The sequence below is a fragment of the Bactrocera neohumeralis genome, chromosome 5 (assembly GCF_024586455.1).
Source record: "Bactrocera neohumeralis isolate Rockhampton chromosome 5, APGP_CSIRO_Bneo_wtdbg2-racon-allhic-juicebox.fasta_v2, whole genome shotgun sequence".
In the NCBI taxonomy this organism is placed as follows: domain Eukaryota; kingdom Metazoa; phylum Arthropoda; class Insecta; order Diptera; family Tephritidae; genus Bactrocera; species Bactrocera neohumeralis.
The window spans coordinates 31,639,415-31,658,863 of record NC_065922.1 but is presented as its reverse complement, the minus strand read 5'-3'; the positions used below and the strand labels follow the sequence as shown (position 1 = coordinate 31,658,863).

The following is a 19,449-nucleotide window of genomic DNA, read 5'->3' as shown; positions in this document are numbered from 1 at the left end:
TACAAAAGCGTTTTGCCAAAAGTGAACGCAAAAAAAAGTGATCAGCAATGGAATTCAAATGTTTATATTTAGCTGGAAAATCACAGCCAGCAATTGTTCGTGAGCTCAAATACCTTAATGTGAATAAAGTTTTTGTTTATCGCACCATCACTCGTTACAATGATACTGGTAGCATCGCAAAACGCCATGGAGGTGGTCATCAAAAGACTGCAACGTCATGTGAGATGGTTCGGAAAGTGAAGAAGCGACTTGAGCGAAATCCTCGACGAAGTGCCAATCAAATGGCTGAAGAACTAAAAATATCCGACCGCAGCATCCGACGCATATTGAAAAATGAGCTGAAGGTCAGGCCGTACAAGTACCAAAAGGCCCATGATCTGACACCGAAACAGCAACAAGTTGCTTCGCTTGCCCGAAAGCGGTCAAATTCCGAACATTGTGTTTTCTGACAAAAAAAAAATTTTCCTCTCACTCTCAAAACGATAGGGTTTACTTGACCGACCGTTCATACGAGAATCTAAGTCAACGGTTGGCCACCAGGAGGCAGCACCCGCCACACATAATGGTTTGGGCCGCTGTCACAGATGGGCGCTCTCCAATTGTTTAAATCGAGCCTGGTGTCAAAGTAAATGCGACATATAATCGGAAAGTATTTTGGAGGCTACTTTGAAGCCGTTGGCAAACAAGCATTTTGGTTTCAAACCATGGACGTTTCAACAAGACTCAGCAACGTCTCACAAAGCGCGAGTGAACCAAGAATGGCTGAAAAATAACGTTCCGAACTTCATTACGACCACACAATGGCTCTCGAATTCACCAGATGCGAATCCAATGGATTATTCTCTCTGGGCCATTTTGGAGAGCAAGGTCCGAAGTAAAAAATACACCAGTCTCGAGATGCTGAAGAAAGCCATTGTCCGTGAGTGGGCCAAAATACTGGCAAGTCACATTCGGGCAGCTTGCAATTCGTTTTTTGACCGTCTCAAGGCCATAGTTAAGGCAAAAAGTGGTCATATCGAGCAAAAGTGAATTGGTCTTGAATTTACGATTATTTTCACACATTTTGAACTTTAAAATACATAAATAAAAATAATTTTCCAAACCGAATTTATGGGTTTTTAATTGGTTACACTTCGATTGGTGGACCCTGTAGGTATATTTTAGTTCGGGCTGGTTCCTCGTACTCTAATAAGTATAATTATACTAGTTTCTGATTAATTTGACTTCGTTTAGCCGATTCGAGTTGTAAACTAGTTTTGATACTGACATTTCATATATCTCACTAGGAGATATATTCGAGCTGCAGATCGACAGCATAAAAATCGGATAAACGAAACTCAAAACGGCTGTGAGTTACAGAAGCCCCCAGAAAACTGAAGTCTCCTGGCCACAAGCTGACAACACAAGGAGAAATATATAATTCTGCAGAAAATGGTAGCTGGGATATGTTGTCCTAACACTGTGTGTGTTATATACATAGAAAATATTCCCTCCATTAATACTTCATCTAAAGATAGTAGAACCTCGGAAATGTCATGCACGCGAATATAAAAGATCATTAACAGAAAGACAGGATTATGTAGTACTTGCTTTATTTTAGATTTTAAAAGTAAGCGAAGAAGTTCGAAAAATATCGAAAACGGGCGATATTCTTCATACCTTCTTCATTTGCAAGTGAATATAGAACTCCATATACCTGTTGAAATTAGTGTGAGCTTGGCAGCATGTACATTAGGGTGATTCAAAAAAATTTTTTTTTTTTCAATTGGCGCTCGAAAAAATAGGTTCCTAGACACCTCTAAGAAAGCCTCTCCAAATATGAGTTTTTAATTGTAACGGGAAGGTCCTCCGCCTAACGGTTTTCTTTTTTTTCTTATTATCAGATAGAAAAATTTATATCTCGCTTCCAACTACTTGAAAAAATATTTTGTTAATTAGGTTTTGTAGGAAATTGAATGCTCTAAAATATGGTCTCTCATGATTTTTTCGTAAACCCAACCGTTTAAAAGATATTAACGGTTGAAATTCGACTATTTTTGGGAAATTTTTTTATTTCTTAAGAATTTTATAACTCAATGAAAAAAAATTATTATGAATAGATTTTTGGAAGGGCTTTCTTAGAGGTGTCTAGAAACCTATTTTTCAGAGTACCAAACGAAAAAAAAATTTTTTTTTTGATCCACCCTAATATGCATTGATGTTTGACGATGAATATCTCGTAAACGCTTAACTTAATCGAAATATCATAGTAGACCATTTTTATAGAGCAGTAAATTTCCTACAAAACTATGTGTATCATCATTCATAATAATTTTTTTTCATTGAGTTATAAAATTCATAAGAAATACAAAATTTTTCCAAAAATAGTCAAATTTCAACCGTTAATATCTTTTAAACGGTTGGGTTTACGAAAAAATCATAAGAGACCATATTTTAGAGCATTCAATTTCCTACAAAACCTAATTAACAAAATATTTTTTCAAGTAGTTGGAAGCGAGATATAAATTTTTCTATCTGATAATAAGAAAAAATAGAAAACCGTTAGGCGGAGGACCTTCCCGTTACAATTAAAAACTCATATTTGGAGAGGCTTTCTTAGAGGTGTCTAGGAACCTATTTTTGCGAGTACCAATTGAAAAAAAAAAAAAAATTTTTTGAATCACCCTAATGTACATATGTCATGAATAGCAAGTTCAATAGTTCTAAAGCTTGAAGAGAGTCTGGTTTATTGCTAAAGACCTACGACTTCAAATAAGCGCACATGAAGTAGTCTAATGGCGTTAGAAAGCAACTTCTTGGAGCCCATTCAATATCACAATTTCTTGAAATAATCGACTCTCCAAACTTTTCTTGCGATAATTCGATTGTTGCATGTGCTGTGTGGCACATAGCCCCATCTTGTTGGAACCAGTTTTTGTCAAGATCAACTTCTTCCAATTGTGGCCATAAAAATTTGGTTATCATCGATCTATAGATTGTCTCTCCATTGACAATAACGGTGTCACCAGCTTCATTTCGAAATAAGTGCGGACAGATAATTCCACCAAGCCAAAAACTCTCAAATGAGGTGAACGTAATGGTGCTTGAGTTAGATCAGTTTGATACAGATGGTCAGAAGTCCAAATCCTTTCTCAAAATCCACGAAGTTGTACTTTGGAATCGACAAATTATGGTCTTCAGGAACACTTGCCTGACCGGCAGCAATATTTTCCTTACCATGAGTGGTTCTTTGTCCTATTGATACTTGAACATTATACGTACATATGTATAAGGAAAATGTATGCTCGAAATTTTTAACAACTCGACGAATGGCGAACACAGATGGACGATTACAACCTATTGGAAAACTCGGTATTTGCTCAGGCGCCTATTTTGAAAGCTATTCATTATACAGATTTGTAGTTAAATGCGTGAAAATTTATATTATTTTGTTATTATTCCGGATCAAATTTTATCGTATGGTTTATTTATTAATTAATATTACAATTTTGTACATGATAAGAATAATGAAGAAGTTCAAAGGTGGAACCAAATTCGATTAAATAATGTAGCTCATGAACCACCAATATTAAAACATATTCAACCTCATCTACGATCTGAATATAACAAAAAATAATTGTTATGAGATATAAATATTTGTATAATATTTCGTTTCCATATTTTTTTTATCAGAAAATAAGGCGCATTAAAAACACATTCACTGGAGCGAAGAACTTAAAAGACGCTGCAATCAATTTAATAATTATGGAAACTATTTTTTGGATGTGGAAGACGTTATAATGCAGAGATTCTTGGTCGAAACAAAGTCGGAAAAAATATTGCTGATAACAATTCTGAGAAGTTTAATAGGTATAAGTTATATTCTATAATATCTTTGCAGAATTAATCCTTATGTTGGGTTACGGTTTATATTTTCATTTCCCCTGGAATGAATTAAGAATGCAGTTCTTGCCTTAAAGGGTTATATACCTTCTTTGTCGAAGAAAAAAAGGGAAGCTTGGATTTTTTTTAGGTATGTAGCAATTATTTCATTACACGAATGTTTTTATTTTTTGATAGTACACTTTATTAAAAATGTTTGTGCGAAATTTCGTGGTAAAATATCAAATAGTTTTTAAGGGGTGGCTGTTTCCCTTAGAGGCTTTTTTTTGGCAGAGCCTTGCGGTGACAATTCCCCAGGTCGAACAAGTCAACTGAAACCATAAAAGTAAACAAATTTCATTAGTTTAGTGTAATTGCTTGAACGACCGTTTTTATGATTTTTTTCTTGTGCACACGGGAACGTTTTATGCAAAAAATAACTTTTTGGTCACTAGAAATTTCACTAAAAAATTCATTTCGGCGAAAAAAAGGTTTGTGCGTAAAAAGTCGATCGTTCTAGCACAGAAAAATTTCATTACGAACATTTTAAAAAAATTTGGAGAAAATCGGTTCAGTAGTTTTCCGCCAATCCATGTCACCGCAAAGTCATTTTTCGAAAAACACCATTTCGAGATATTCGCAGGTGACGCTGACCGCTCGGGTTTGGGGCCGCGACAAGGCGCGCGGTTAGAAGTGCTGTAACTTTTTTTCTACTGCTCGAATCTCTATGAAAATTTGAGAAAATGTTCTCAAGGAGTTGTTCTTTAAGATAAAGTAATAAAAAAATTTCGATTTTTTGAAATTAAAAAAGGTATATAACCCCTTAAATAGCTTACAAATTTTCAAAAATACTGATAACAATCTAGGTAAAAAGTATCATAAGGTCTAAGCGTCAATTATATGTCTATACATATTTTTTCATTCATATGTACTCCTTATTGGAGCTTAATTCTTTCTTGGTATCTTGTGTGTGTGGGACACCTTTGACGATATCAGGCGTTAAAAGAATTCTGTGCTGGAAATATGGAGTTCACGGAGCTTACAGGTTTCAACAAATCAAATTTTTTATTATCTTATTAAACTCTACAATATCCTAGAATATTATCCTAAATTTTCAAGTTGATCTGAGTAATAGTTTCGGAGATACAGCCTTGAGAACTTGTGCGCTCGAGGCTAGCTAGGCTCAGTGCGCCGTTTTTGAGATACAATTCTGAAAGACTTGGGCTAAGAATTTTTTTCTTCGTTTACAAATATTTAAAAAAAAAATGTCGCGAAATTTTAATGAAATTTTCGTTTTTTTGTAAAAATGTCTGACAAAAATACAGTATTTTTACTTTATCCAAGTTCTAAGTTAGGCACGTATTTTTTCACTTTAGATGATCCTGTAAAGAGTTATCCTGCCAACGCGGGCGCTTCTTTTTTCCGAGAAGTCACCGGAAATGCCGTCGCAATGGCCGAGTTTTAAGTATTTTTTTTCCAAAAATTTCAGAATTTCTTTTTTAATAGTGTATGTTTGTAACAATAAAAATTCTAATAAAATATTTAATTTTTTATATGAGAAAAAAATTTTGAAAAAAGAGTGTTTTTACCCGAGAAACCTATGTAACCACTTAAAAAAATGCTGTGCTGGAAATATGGAATTCACAGAGATTAACAAGCTATTCTATTCTTCAATTCAACATGTTTCTACTCACATCTTGAAATAAATAGCAAACTAAAGCCGATAGAGTGCAAAAGTAGTCATCGTTCAGCTTCTTTTTAGTCAAAAATGGTCTTCCTTAAACTTCTTAGCAAAGAACCGATGAGAGGAACCTATTGTAAGTGTACGGCAAAGTCGATTGACCGTTGGTATCATTATTTTAATTTAAAGGCAACACATTTTAAAATTATAATAAAATTTTTAGGTTAAAAGATTACAAAGTTATTGCTCTTGAACTTCTCTAAGCAAATTTCATCGGCTGCTAAACTGAAGAGTGGATTTTAAGGAGACTTCTGTACATAAATCTTAAAACTTAAAATCATTATGTTGCATTGCCCGACCACAATTCTAATAATATTTTGCATTTCACAAACCACCAAGGTTTTAGTTTATTAGTACAAATTCTTTATACCCAAATCCTAACCTAATCTTGCACAAATGGCTTCGAATTATTCTAAATACCTTCGCCCCCAAATGATTTATTGCCAAATAACATCTGCTCCACTCACACCAGCAAAGCACCGCATTTCCCGGCAGTCGGCATCTGCGAAAAATGCTGCCATTTCCAAATTGTTATACATTCGCAACCGCGCATGCGCATGTACGTGCCACAAAATGTAGCACAGGTGGAAATGTAGAAATAAAATAGCAAAGGAATAATGTCACAATTCAGCGTCATCGAAATCGCTTGCTGACGCATTAATTATAAGCAAAAGGTGTTTTGCTTGCCACTCGAGGGGCAGAGGAAGGGTTTAGCAATGAATGTGAAACGCCATAATCAATGCGTCAAAGGGTGTCAATGCACCTACAAGTACACATATATGCGCATTTAGATTTTATGCTTTTCTTTGTTTGTGGCACAAACCAAATATGATCGAAGCCGCGCACGGCGATGTAATAAAATCGAGCTGGTTTTCTATCAATGACACAACGTTGTTGGCGGCAACAAAACGAAACGCATCAAATTTCGATGAAAGGTGCAACATACAGAACATGCAACATGCGGCACACACCTCAAATAAAACAAATCGGAAATTGCATATGCGCATGCGCAGCCGACGCAGCACAAATATGGAAGTGCACGCATGCGCGAGTGTGTTTGTCTAAACTGCATTACATTCCTGCGGGTGCCCCATCGGATAGGTGTGTGTGCGTGTGTATGGTAGTGTGTTTGTGCGCTTAGGAAATGCGTGCCGGCGCTACTGGTGCTTACATTCATAGGAGTGCGCATCGCAATGTGCATTTCGCTGTCAAATGAGACGTGCTAATATTTGCTCACCACACGCACACGCACACGCAAACAGCCACAAATATATGTGTGTACAGACATTTTATATGGAGCAGATGCATTTCATTTTCAGTACAATTTGGATTTTCTTTTTGTTCTGTCTAGAAATTATGACAGCGCTACAATATCAGGACCTTTCGTAGGCTCCACAAATGGTTGCCTTTTTTCGATAATATTTTTTTCCTCTAAAAAGGTAGAAAAAACCGCGTAGACAGATGCACTTGCTGGCCTTTGCGTGAGGAAGTAATCGAAGGAAGTGTGTCGTTGACACTCGCGCGGTGATAGAAAGGATATTTTTGATTAGCAGGCGGTCTCAATACTCCTTCTTCTTATCAATCTGGAAGGGGCAAACTCATAAACTTGATCATATACGATTTCGGCGCTCCTTCGTAGAATCTCCTACATAACTATTTCACTATTTATATAAGGTAGTAGGCATGTATGTACATATGTACTACATTATGTACCTATGTATATGCTCGCAAATATGCTCGTAATATAATAATACATATATTTAACAACCTGGCATGTTTGTGCAGCTTTATTTTGATTGAACGAAATTTCATTTCAAGTGGCACTTAGAGTATGAGCACTGCTGCTTGCTTAAAGAAAATATGCGCGTGCCATTGTAGAACCTTCTTAAAGGTTAGTTTCAAATAGATCTCGGCAATGAATTCGCCATGGCTCGCTGGTGTCAAGTTAACAGCTTCTAAGGCTACAAGTGAACAAGAAAAATCATCCGAAAAAAACTCTTTTGTTTTACAATAAAAATCGGAATTTTTGAGAGAAATATTGGGTAGTCGAAAAATTATCTTCGTATTTCTAATCAAACTTCAACTTATTTTTTTATATTTATAATGAACCAAATATGTACCACTTTAATTGAACACTTTTCGCTATTTTCCTGCTAGCGACCTTATTCCATTAGTGTAAAACTTTTCTGGTTTCTCGGCGAAAAACTGCGACAAGAATTTTTCACAGGCTTCTCTTGCAGCCAACTTTACTACAATAAAGGAGTTCTGCATTGACCGAAACAATTGGTAGTCCGATGGTGCAAGGTCAGGGCTTTATGGTGGATGCATCAAAATTTCCAGCCAAGCTCTTCCAGTTTTTGCGGAGTTATCAAAGATGTGTGTGGTCTAGCGTCGTTCTGATGGAAGACGAAGCCCTCCTTGTTGATAAGTTCTGGCCCTCCTTTTTTTAATTGCCTCCTTCATTTTCATCAGTTGTAGCAGCTCATAATGGATGATTCCTTTTCAATCCCACCAAACACTCAGCATAACCTTTGGAGGCGTCAATCCTGGCATTGCAACCATTTGTTGAGCTTTACCACGTTTGAACCATGATTTTTTTCACAGATTATTGTCGCATTTGATCCACTTTTCGTCTCCTTTACCACTCGATTCAGCAATGAAACGCAGATGTTAATACCGTCCATTAAATTTTTCACAGAGAACTCTTGTGGTACCCAAACATCGAGCTTCTTTTTGTAGCAAGCCTGTTTTAAATGGTTCAAAATGGTTCATGGCTGCTTATATGACGATCCTGGTCAATCTTTTCCATAATTTCATCGACTTTTTCAACGATAGGTCGACCAGAGCGAGGTGCATCTTTCACATCGAAATTTCCAGAACGGAAGCGAGCAAACCATTGTTGTGCTACACGAACTGATACAGCATCGTCTCCGTAAACTTCACAAATTCATTGGTGGTTTGCGTGGCATTCATCCCATCTTTATACAAAAATTTCAGAATATAGCGAATTTCTTCATTATTTTAACTCACTTTTGAACAGCTGTAACTTTTTTTAATTTGCCCGAATTTAATTCCAATAACCAAATGAAACTTAAAATCTCACTTTTCCAACACTATCGACTACCCAATATGTAGTTTGATGTGATAATTTTACTTCATAAAAACAGAATAAGAATCGCTAGTAAACAAATCTGAAGCATAAACTGGCTGAGTGAAACGAACTTTGCGGTTAGCTAAAGAAGTTTTATATGCGTTTTCTGTGTATAAATTCTGCAGCATTCCAAGTATGTTCTTGAATCCATCAGAGTACGCAATAGCAGTTTTGTCTCATATGATCAATGAATGTTTAATTGAAAGAACTAGTCGGCTAAGAAGCAACCTTCAGCTTGATTTGATACCATTTACATATGTATATCGGTCTGTATGTGAGGCAAGCCAGTACTAATAAAACTGCACCGAAAATTTCTGAAATCGATCTGAAAGATGCCAGTCCAAAGATTATTTTGATTAAATGCAAAAGTAAATCTACGAAGCAGAAGAGATATCCTCTTCAACCAAGGACAACCTAAAGCACGCCTTGGAACAACTGCAGAGTAGTAAAATGGGTAGTAAAGACGTTCGGACTCCAAATTGGACTGTAGGTGTGACGTTCCCTACAACTTCTACATCTATTTGAAAATATATTCAACATATCACGTGACTGGGACCTATTTCCAATTTGATCAACATATTTGAGTTTACAATAACTTCATCACAAAGTAATATTTCGAAACAAGTTTTAGTACTGCCATTTCCTTTTTCAAATGCGGCTGTTTTTCGGCGATTTCGTTTTCCAAATGGTCGCTATTGATGGTCCTTCCTTTTTTAAGTTAATCGATAAAAATTATCCCATGCGCATTCCAAAATACAGACAGCATAACCTTGCCAGTCAACTGCAATGTTTTTCCACGCTCTGGAGCAGGTTCATCATCGGTGTGTGTTGGCTTCTTATTTCCTCTATTGTCACATATCGATGCAAAAATTCGATGTTATTACGCTCGAATATCTCCAAACACTGCTCCGAATCGTCAACTCGTCATTGATCAAAAGTGAGCTCGCGCGGCACCCACTTTGCGCAGAGCTTTCGCACACCTAACTATTCATTCACAATATATCCAATACGTTGTTTTGATAACTTTAGAGCCTCTGCTCTCTGAAACTACTTCAATTTACGAGCATCCGGGTCTTTTTTATGTTTTCGTAGTTAACAGTATCTTTACGGCGTCCACTGCCTTCACCGTCCTTGGTGCTCATTTGGCCTCTTTCCAACTTAGCAAACCACTTTCCAACAGTTGATTTCTCTGATACATAGTCCAAATAATGTTCATCAATGCGAACCTTGGCTTCAACAGTACTTTTTTCCCCCAAAAAGCAATGCTTTATTAACACACGAATCCATTTGATCCATTTTTTGTGAACTAACACAAGTACACTACATTTTCTACAAAAAATTGTATGGATATCTTGAAATATTCCACATGACCGTAGTTCTTATAGTATAATATACATACATATATGCCGAGTAGATTTGGATACGCATCACTGTGGGCAAAAAATAGTAAGACTTTTAATTTAAATTTCGCGCGAAAATCCATTCGTCAAAATATTTTTTTCTTGGTGCCAAATGTCACTTCGAAATAATCATTAGTGTTTAGTATATGCTTGTCTTGTGAAGGATATACATATAAAAAGCATTCGGCGATTTTTACGATGAGTGAAGTTATTCAAAAAATAAGTTAAATTTTGTATGCGGAATCGAATTTTTGGTTGTGAAATGTTCCGAATGTTGGAAGAGGCCTGTCTATGAAATCAATAAAGTAAAGAAATTGGTGCTTCAGAACTGCTATTAACAGTCAGAGCTCTTACCGACATCTTTGGCATATCGGAATGATCAGTGATAACCATTTTGAAAGATCATTTGGGTGCAATAAAAGTGAAAGCACGTTTGGTTCCAAAATTACTAATTACTTTTCGATAAACTACATCGAGATATCATCTAAGATACAATACTTTTTGACTATCAGGATATCATGAAACGTATTGTTACTGGCGACGAAGCTTGGATCTATGCTTACGACTCGGAAACAGAGCATAAATCGTTCGAATATTGTGGAAAAAACCCCGTGAAAGCAGGTCGAAAACCAAGTTTTCTTCGGTTATCGAGATGTGGTGCACTCCAAATTCCCTCCGACCCGCCAAACTGTCAACAAGGAATACTATTTGAGTGTTAAGCGTCGTTTGCACGAGGTTATTCGTAAAACGAGGCTGGAATTATGGGCCAACAACTCTTAGTTTATGCACCATAATAATGCACCGTCGCATACTGGTTGATTCTTCGTGAGGTTTTAGTCAAATTTGCAATCAATATCGTGCCGCAATCACCGTATTCGCCTCATTTAGCTTCGTGTGATTTCTGGATCTTCAGCAAACTTAAACGACCGCACCCGGGAAACCATTTTGAGTCAATTGAAGACATTAAACCTGAATTGCTAAGCACTATTCCGGAAATTGACTTTGCCAACTGTTTCGAAGATTGGAAAAAATGTTGGCATAAGTGTATTGGGGCCAAGTTGGTTTACTTTGGGGGGAAGACATAGTTTTTGAAGAATACATTAAGAACTTTAAAATTACGAACAAAGTCTTATTATTTTTTGCTCATAGCATACCATCTAATAGGATATAAGTAGCTGTTTATTTTCTGGAATGGCATTCAATTGCCAATATCAGACACATATCAGCACCAATAAAACTATACAACCATGAAGATATCTTTACTACAACACTAAAAATATAAGAAATGTCATTTAATTACTAATACAGAGAGGTCTGAAGTTGGAAAGTTATCTAAAATGCATAAGAGCTGAGCATAAATGCATAATTCCGGCGCAAACGACATTGGATTGCCAATAAAAGGCAACTAAAACTAAATGAAAATGCAGATAAAAGCGCATTAAGTGCGACCAAAGAGTGGATAAATGAAAATGAAAGAGCCGAATGCGCTCAAAAGTGAGAATGACTTTGTTGCAAGAACAGCGCATAGAGTGGACCATAAAATTATTAATAACTCTGTTAGTCGCTTCGACATTCCCAATAGACAGTTAGATGCTAGGACACTAGGGAATGCACAAAAACATTCTAAATTGTTGTTGTATGTCTATGCTGGTATTTGCTGGCTTGAAAATGAAGTAATTTGGTAGCTCGTAAAATGTGTTGCTTTTATGGTGCAGCGTGGCGCATGCGCAGCAACACATATCCATTATGTGCACGCCAAATCACTGCCTATATATATGTTTGGCTGTGTTTGTTGTATTCCCTGGCAACAATAGTTAAAATGCAAATGCGCCAAACGCCTCTTGTCCGTCCCTCGCTCTCTCCATGGGCTTTGTGGCAACTAAGTTGCCGTTTATCGCCACAAAAAAGTGGAAAAACGTTTCATTATCTCTATCATTTCATGGCGATAGGTGGAAAAAGCAAGAAATAAAATTTAATTGATTTCATTCGTGGCTATGAAGTGACCGCCATTGCCACTCGCCGCTGATACTGTGGCGCAGAGTCACCCGGTTAGCTGGGAGGTTGGCAGTTGTGTTGTCTTATCGTGATTCAAATGTAAAAGGCAGCTTCTGTTTTCATAAAAATGTGCCACCGGCAATACGAGGATGGACGACTGAGAGTTCGCATATTTTACAGTGTACGGAATGTCTACGTGGTTACCTATGAAGAAGTTACTGGAGTAGAGGAGAATTATGACCACAAAATAGCAGAATGAGAAATGATACAAAACAAAACTTAACCTAGAACAAACCGTTCCAAACAAGGTTGGATCGCGAAGTAACAGCAATTGACTGGATAAAGTCGGTATAGTTTCCAGTAACATATAAGAGGTTGTCATGAGAATTGCGGTCATAAGTTACGCTGCACTAATATGGTCGCCTGGAAGTAGCGATACCCAGACGAAGAAGCTTCAGATGTGTCAAAACACTCCTGTCTGGACTATTACAGGATGCCTCTTGATGTCTCCGGTTGAATATTTGCACAGCGAGGACCGCGAGTTTTCTGATAAGGAACAAAATGAGCTCCTCTCCAAGCAGTTTCAATGGGGATGTTTTCGCAGAAGCCACCTTTGCAGTCGTCTGCTTGAAGCGGAGTCGCTTATTAGGAACCAACAAAAAATCTTTCCTTGATTAGGTCGACGAAAGTGAACATTACGCCAGGCTTCAGACGCAACTAGCTCTCAACACACATTGACCACCATTCACAGTGGAGCCATCAACACCTTCACCGACTTCCTACCAGTACTTGGCGTACTAGGAGTCAAACCGCCGCCCATAACAGACAAAAAGCTTGAGTTTCGACCCTGGCGCAACTTCGTTCTGGATGCTGTAGCAGGTAAAACTCCAACTTATTCAGAATTTATTCCGACATACCAAATGTGTGTCCAGCGTTCAGGCGTGCCCAGCGAACCCTTCTCCATATGGTCCGTCCCAGTCGAAAGATTCTTGAGCCTACCTTTAGATCACTTCGATGACAACCAGTACAGGAACGATTCCATTGATTCGCTCAAAATTTTTAGGTCATAAAAATATTTATACATAGCATTGGAAGAAGTTAGGCTATGAGATTGATCTCAATCGATCGATCTAAGTTGTACAAGTTTGAAGGTAGGTCCTTTGTGTTACCCAAAAACACCTAAAAATAGATAATCAAATCCTCATACAACGACGAATCCTTTTTAAGATTTGTCGACCATAAAAATATTTATCCACAGCAGTAAAAGAAGTAAGGTTAGGATAGATTTGGTTAACTTAAGTCGTAGGGTTGAACCCAATCGATGGATGACAGCTGTGAACGTTGATTCCTTGTGATAACCAAATCTCCTGGAGCTGAATCTCTAAATTAGCGTAGCGTTTTGAGTTTACCAAACAATTTTTCAAGACAGCCAGTTCGCTAAGTTCGCCGAAAGTCAGTCTACCGAAAAATTTAAGTCTCAACTCAGCAAAATTCGGGCGGTGTCCGACTTTTTTTCTCTTATAAGTCATCTTAGTCTACAAGAAACTCGAAGTTCTGGTTGTTGATCTGCGCTTGATAAGCTCAGGAGAGGTGCACAGCTCCAGCGATAGAGCCTAAGAGGACAATGGAGTACCGACTTACTTTCAGTCGTTTGATATTCGAGTAAGCTCATTGACTTTGCAGTTTCCGGCGGTTCTGCTGTGACTGGACACCCAAACAACCCAATGCGGAAATGCAATGCTGGTTTTGAACATACAATCAATGAGTTCAAAGCTAGTTTAGTCGCTCTGCTTTCAGAGTGAAAGCACACATATCTGAAGGAAGCCGCACTTCGCAGCAATACATGCACTGTTACTTTTATGGCGGCCACCTTTGCTTGAAATACGCTACAGTAGTTTGAAGTTAATGGAGAACTCCCGACAGAAGATTTCACAATCCCTCCCTCTTAACTTCGAGCCCACCGTGAAAAAGCTCACTGCATCTTTTCCACAACGGCTTTGCTCCACACGAAAATTCATTGTAGTTATGTAAGCAAAGGAGAAACCGCCGGGAAAAGATTTCGCGATGCAGTAATCTAAATTGTCAAGAGATACCGATTACGCTGTTAGAAGACGCTCCAATTGCTTGGTTAGTGCGGGTTTTCCGAGAGCCAATCAGCTTATAAACGACTCTTTAAAACATACTAAATAAGCCAAAAGAACCACATCGGTCCGGTCTACGGGTTGAATAATGGAGTCTTCCAGCGAAAACAGTGTAACATCAGGATTTTGTATCTTCAAGCTAAAAGAGCCAGACCCTTTTCACCGGTTGACAAATAGAGCCTCCCAGCGAAACAAAATTAGTTTAACTTTTTTTGGATTTAGGGCTAATCCATTTATAGCAGCCCACTTGGTTACAACATTTATATACCCTTAGGTAAGTTCGCAAACGATGTTTAGGTATTTTCTCTTGTTTCCTCGTCCCTCAAGAGGAGGACCGCAAGAAAATGATGGCATTCACAGAAAATAAGCAAAGAATAGAGCTGATACCACTTTTCGTGGCTAGATTTCATGATATTTATATGCAAAAACTTATTCCATCCCAGACCATCCAGTTTGAAGAATATCTACAAAGACGAACTTTTGTCAATCCCCTTCGACTAATAATCGTTGTGTAAATACTTGGTCTAACGACTGCGTATCTGTGGCATAAAATCAAAGTACAAGAAAATTGCAAACCAATTGCTGTAGCTATTAGACGCGGCTACTTGCAGCCACCAATCGGCAAACATCCATAGGAATATATGGAACCTTCGGACAATGGCAGGAATTATGCAAAATTGCTGTGGCAAGCACAATTTTCTATTCTACAAAGTAGCTGGCGGAACATCAAAGCATTTGCTGCGCGCATGCGTAGACACTCACACACACACACATTTGCATAGGCACGCACACAAGCGCACTCCCGCGCCGCCGCTAAATATCAGCCCTGTGTGTCTAATCGCTGAGATTTATCAGAATTCTGCGGTAAAATCGAGGTGCGATTTCATAGTAGCTGCTGGGATAAGCGAACAAAAAAATTGTTTGCTTATTTTAACGTGTTCTTAGCAACTCGCCTCCTTTGTGTGGCACTGTTCAGCCGCTCTGTCTCTGAGCGCAGCAAGGCGTGAGCTAGCCCATTTAGGACAGCGAAAAGTAGCTCACTGGTGGCGCGGCTGCATCGGGCTCAACAACAGTAGCCAACAACTTTACTTCCTGTGTTTAGGTTGCTGTTGTTGTAGGGAAATCAAATTTATATTTGCTTTTGTTGGACTGTTTTGTGTTGTTTGTGCAAGCGATTAGGCTGTTTGCATTGGACTTAAATGGTCGAGTTGTGGTCGCAGGATATTTGTAATGCGGTCCGGCCATGTGGAAATGCATACTTATACACAAATATATATACACATGTACATGTATGCATATTCAAACCGATAATGACTTTTCTATTGTTTCTCAGTGACTTACTTTCTTCCAAAAGCCGCTTACTCATATGGTTGGTAAAAATCAGACATAGGCACTTACATACATACATATAAGTATGTGTGTACTTATAAATAAACTCATACGATAGCATATTTACTCACATATCGGTAATTTGATCGCGTTGCCATTTTCAGCTTAAATTTTTTTTTGATTTTGCGGCGCTTTGTTATGTTTCTGTTTAAATCGTTCCTTATTTACTGACTTTGCTTGGTCCAAATATTGACTTAACTATGTGAATCTTTTGCGGGAAATGCGGAAATGCAAAATTTCAAGGATTTGACGAGAAACTAATATCTTTCTATACATACATACATACAAACATATGAGAGGACTAACAAATAAACGCACAAAAGCAAGTAATAACACATACGATTCCAATTTACGATAGGAAACTTGTATGAAGGATATGTGATATGAGATAACCATCGGTTAGCCTAAACTTAATCACTTCTTATCTCTATTTTAAATCGTAGCGCTGTCTTAGAATCGGGATACATGACACTAATTCCAACTTTGCCTAATTTTCATATTTCTTATGAACTACAGCCAAAACTTCCCGAATTTCGGCCATAAATTTCAAAAACCGATATTGGGAATTTGAAGGATAAGTCTATGTAAAATGAAGACAGCTATTTCCATCAAATTCGGTCGCTATCATAACAATATAATTTTGTAAATATCAAGTTTTCTGAATATTTAATCTCTGATATCTAACCATATTATTTCCAAATTTAAGTCGATAACAGAAATTGTATTATCGATTAATTAGAGGTGATAACTAATGCAGAAAGCAACAAGAAACAGTAACTTCGGCTGCACCGAAGCTAATATACTCTTCACAGGTTTTTAGTAACTATGTGTTCAGTTTGTATGGTAGCTATATGCTATAGTTAACCGATCTGACCAATTTCTTCGGAGATTACATTGTTGCCTTAGAAAATAATCTATACCAACTTTTGTGAAGATACATTGTCAAATGTTCCGTTTATATGGCAGCTATATGTTATAGTAGTCCGATATCGGCCGTTCCGACAAATGAGCAGCTTCTTGAAGAGAAAATGACGTTTCCAAAATTTCAAAAGGATATCTTAAAAACTGAGGGACTGGTTCGTATATATACAGACGTACGGACGGACGGACGGACAGACAGACAGACGGACATGGTTAAATCGACTCAGCTCAACATACTGATCATTTATATATATACTTTACAGGGTCTCCGACGCTTCTTTCTGGGTGTTACAAACATCTTGACAAACTTAATGTACCCTGTTCAGGGTATAAAAAGGTTATGCATCCTGTTGAAAAAGTTATGGAATTCATCATACTAACAATCTAAAATGAAGTATCCTTTTTATAAACGAAATTTAACTATACATATATTGATGTACAGTACTGTCACAATATTCTGGTCAGATAGTCGCACCCACCTCAAGGTTGAGTAAGTCCGCTACGGTCTAGATTTCATCAAAAAATTTCGGAAGACGGTTTCATTTTCCCAGATAAAAGAGTCCGAAAAGGTCCGAAAGACGAACTTCGCCCGGAAAGTCCCATCCGACGTTCTTGTCAACAGGATCGCTTTAACAGAATGGCTGCCAAGCGATTATGATGAAATCTTTCAACGGATGCCAAGCAAATTTTCAAAAGCATATCATATCATAGCAGAAATCGTCATAGAGCCTTGAAATTTTTTTCCGAATTTTTGTACAGATATCAGTATATGTAGAAAACATTATCAGATTCAATCAAATGTCGTTTCGCACAATCCTCTTAGAACTACCGATGTCCTTGAAGAAAAACCCTTGGACAGCCAAAAGGGAAACAGCAGAATATTAGTCGGTGGATAAAACGAAGTTTGATATATTTAGATCAGATGGTTTCGGTCATGTACGGAGAAGATCAGATGAACGGTTCAGCGGAGAGTCCCCACCATCCACAGTAAACCAGCCAGTCAGCAGGAGGGTTTAGGGCTGTTTGTCTTATAAAAGAGTAAAACGGATTGAATTAATTGAAGGAAGAGTAAAGGATGAGGCCTATACAAAAATCCAGTTACCTAATTTGATGACCTCCACCGAAGAGCTGTATTAATACCGCCATATTTCAAAACAATTTTGTGCCATGTCATAAGATCGACTACCTAAGTATTTTTTTTTCAGTTCTATTACCTATTATCTATCTCACTGATAGTTAATTTTGATCCTTTAACTTCTGTTTTTGCATATTCGTGGTTCTAAGACTGAAAACCAGTGGCTGGTTATAAAGCATAGATAGCCTCACAGAAACCAACGGCGTATATTGACAAGGAGGTGAGAATACTGCAAAAACTCATATATTCACTGCCAGCAATGATAAGGAGGCGCGATAAAGTATTGATTGCAATATGTTTCAATAAACATTATAAATTTATGAATTTGTATCAAACATTCATTGCGATTTTAGTATTATGAATTTTGTTATTAATATTGTAGGATATTCACACTTTTAATAATATGACCAAATATGCATAAAATTCTCTCCTGAAAAATTTTATGTTAATATTTATGGAATATCCTTTGAGTATTCTGATATTTAATAAAATTCAATTCATAGATTTTTTTACTCACCATTTTCCGAATTCTTTTCAACCCAAGTCCACAAATATTGTTCGTTCTGAAAGAAAAGAGGTATGTATAGAAATTATATCGTTTGTTTCAAATATATTTATTTTCTAAATTAAAAGTTTTATAGTTAAAGAAAAAGTGTAGTTTGTTATTTTATTACTCCACATGTTACATGTTATTTGCTATTCCACATTATGGTTTTCGGTCCAAAAATGTTAAATAGTCATCATCAAATCATTGTATTATTAATTGTACTTTAATATGTCTTAATAAAATAATTCGCCTATCGAAATGTATATAAGGATTCACATTTTCATAGTTCTTGAAAATTTTACACCATGAATTGGTTTTAAAATTTAACTACCTTTTTATATTCTGAAGTATTGTAAAAACCGTAACTTGGTAAATTCTCAACCTTAAAGCATGAAACCGATAGGTCAATGGCCTCTTAGAACTCCCATAGCCAGGAAGAGGCTAGCCTTACTAAGGGCAAATAGCTCACTGGATCTCTTACAATCGATATTGGTCAAAAAGGCCTGCAATTGCGCTGTGGTATCCATACTAATTTTATCACAAAGTGACTCGATGCCATTGATAATGAGGTTAGGCATTCCATAATCAACTTCAAACGTACGGTTAATGATCTTAAGTCTGGTATCGCCTTCTTGCTATCACAGTGGATAGTCACTTCTCTGAAGGAGGCTGCACTATGGAAGAGTAATTCTAACGCCACCTTAATGACAGCAAAATTAATATGTTAAAAATATCAGAATTTTGGATTTTTTCTTTAGGTTCCCAGAAACTTAACCGGTTCATTCGAACTTATGAAAAATATTGATGGCAACACAGTCCCTTTCTGAACAACAATTTACTTAAGCAGCAATACTTTAGTGCTGGTAGTATTATCACGATACGGTATACCGATAGATTTAGATTTTGTTTAGTATAATAAAGTGGACCTAACATTCCTGTATACTAGTAAGTAGAGTTTTGTAATGGCTTTGTCGGCACTTATACTGAAATGATCTGTTCAGAACTTCAATATTTCTTCTTAGCATAGTTTGGACAGCTTTTTGTGACTCTGAGTAGAATTTCCTTTCATAACGGTTTATGTCTTGAAAGAGAGTCTGCAGCACCACAATTTGCATTCTGATACTTCTATTATTTATCGATCTAAATAGGGTTAGATCGCCGAAAGATT

The 19,449-nt window shown here is 37.1% G+C and overlaps 1 long non-coding RNA gene across 1 annotated transcript in view; it reads right to left on the bottom strand.

Annotated features, from left to right (window-relative positions):
* The window catches only part of LOC126759580 (uncharacterized), a 497,180-nt gene that overhangs the window by 307,237 nt on the left and 170,494 nt on the right, over positions 1–19,449 (bottom strand). Inside the window, exon 3 of the long non-coding RNA XR_007667019.1 lies at positions 18,252–18,297. This is a non-coding gene — a long non-coding RNA (uncharacterized LOC126759580). The remainder of the gene's footprint in view (positions 1–18,251; positions 18,298–19,449) is intronic.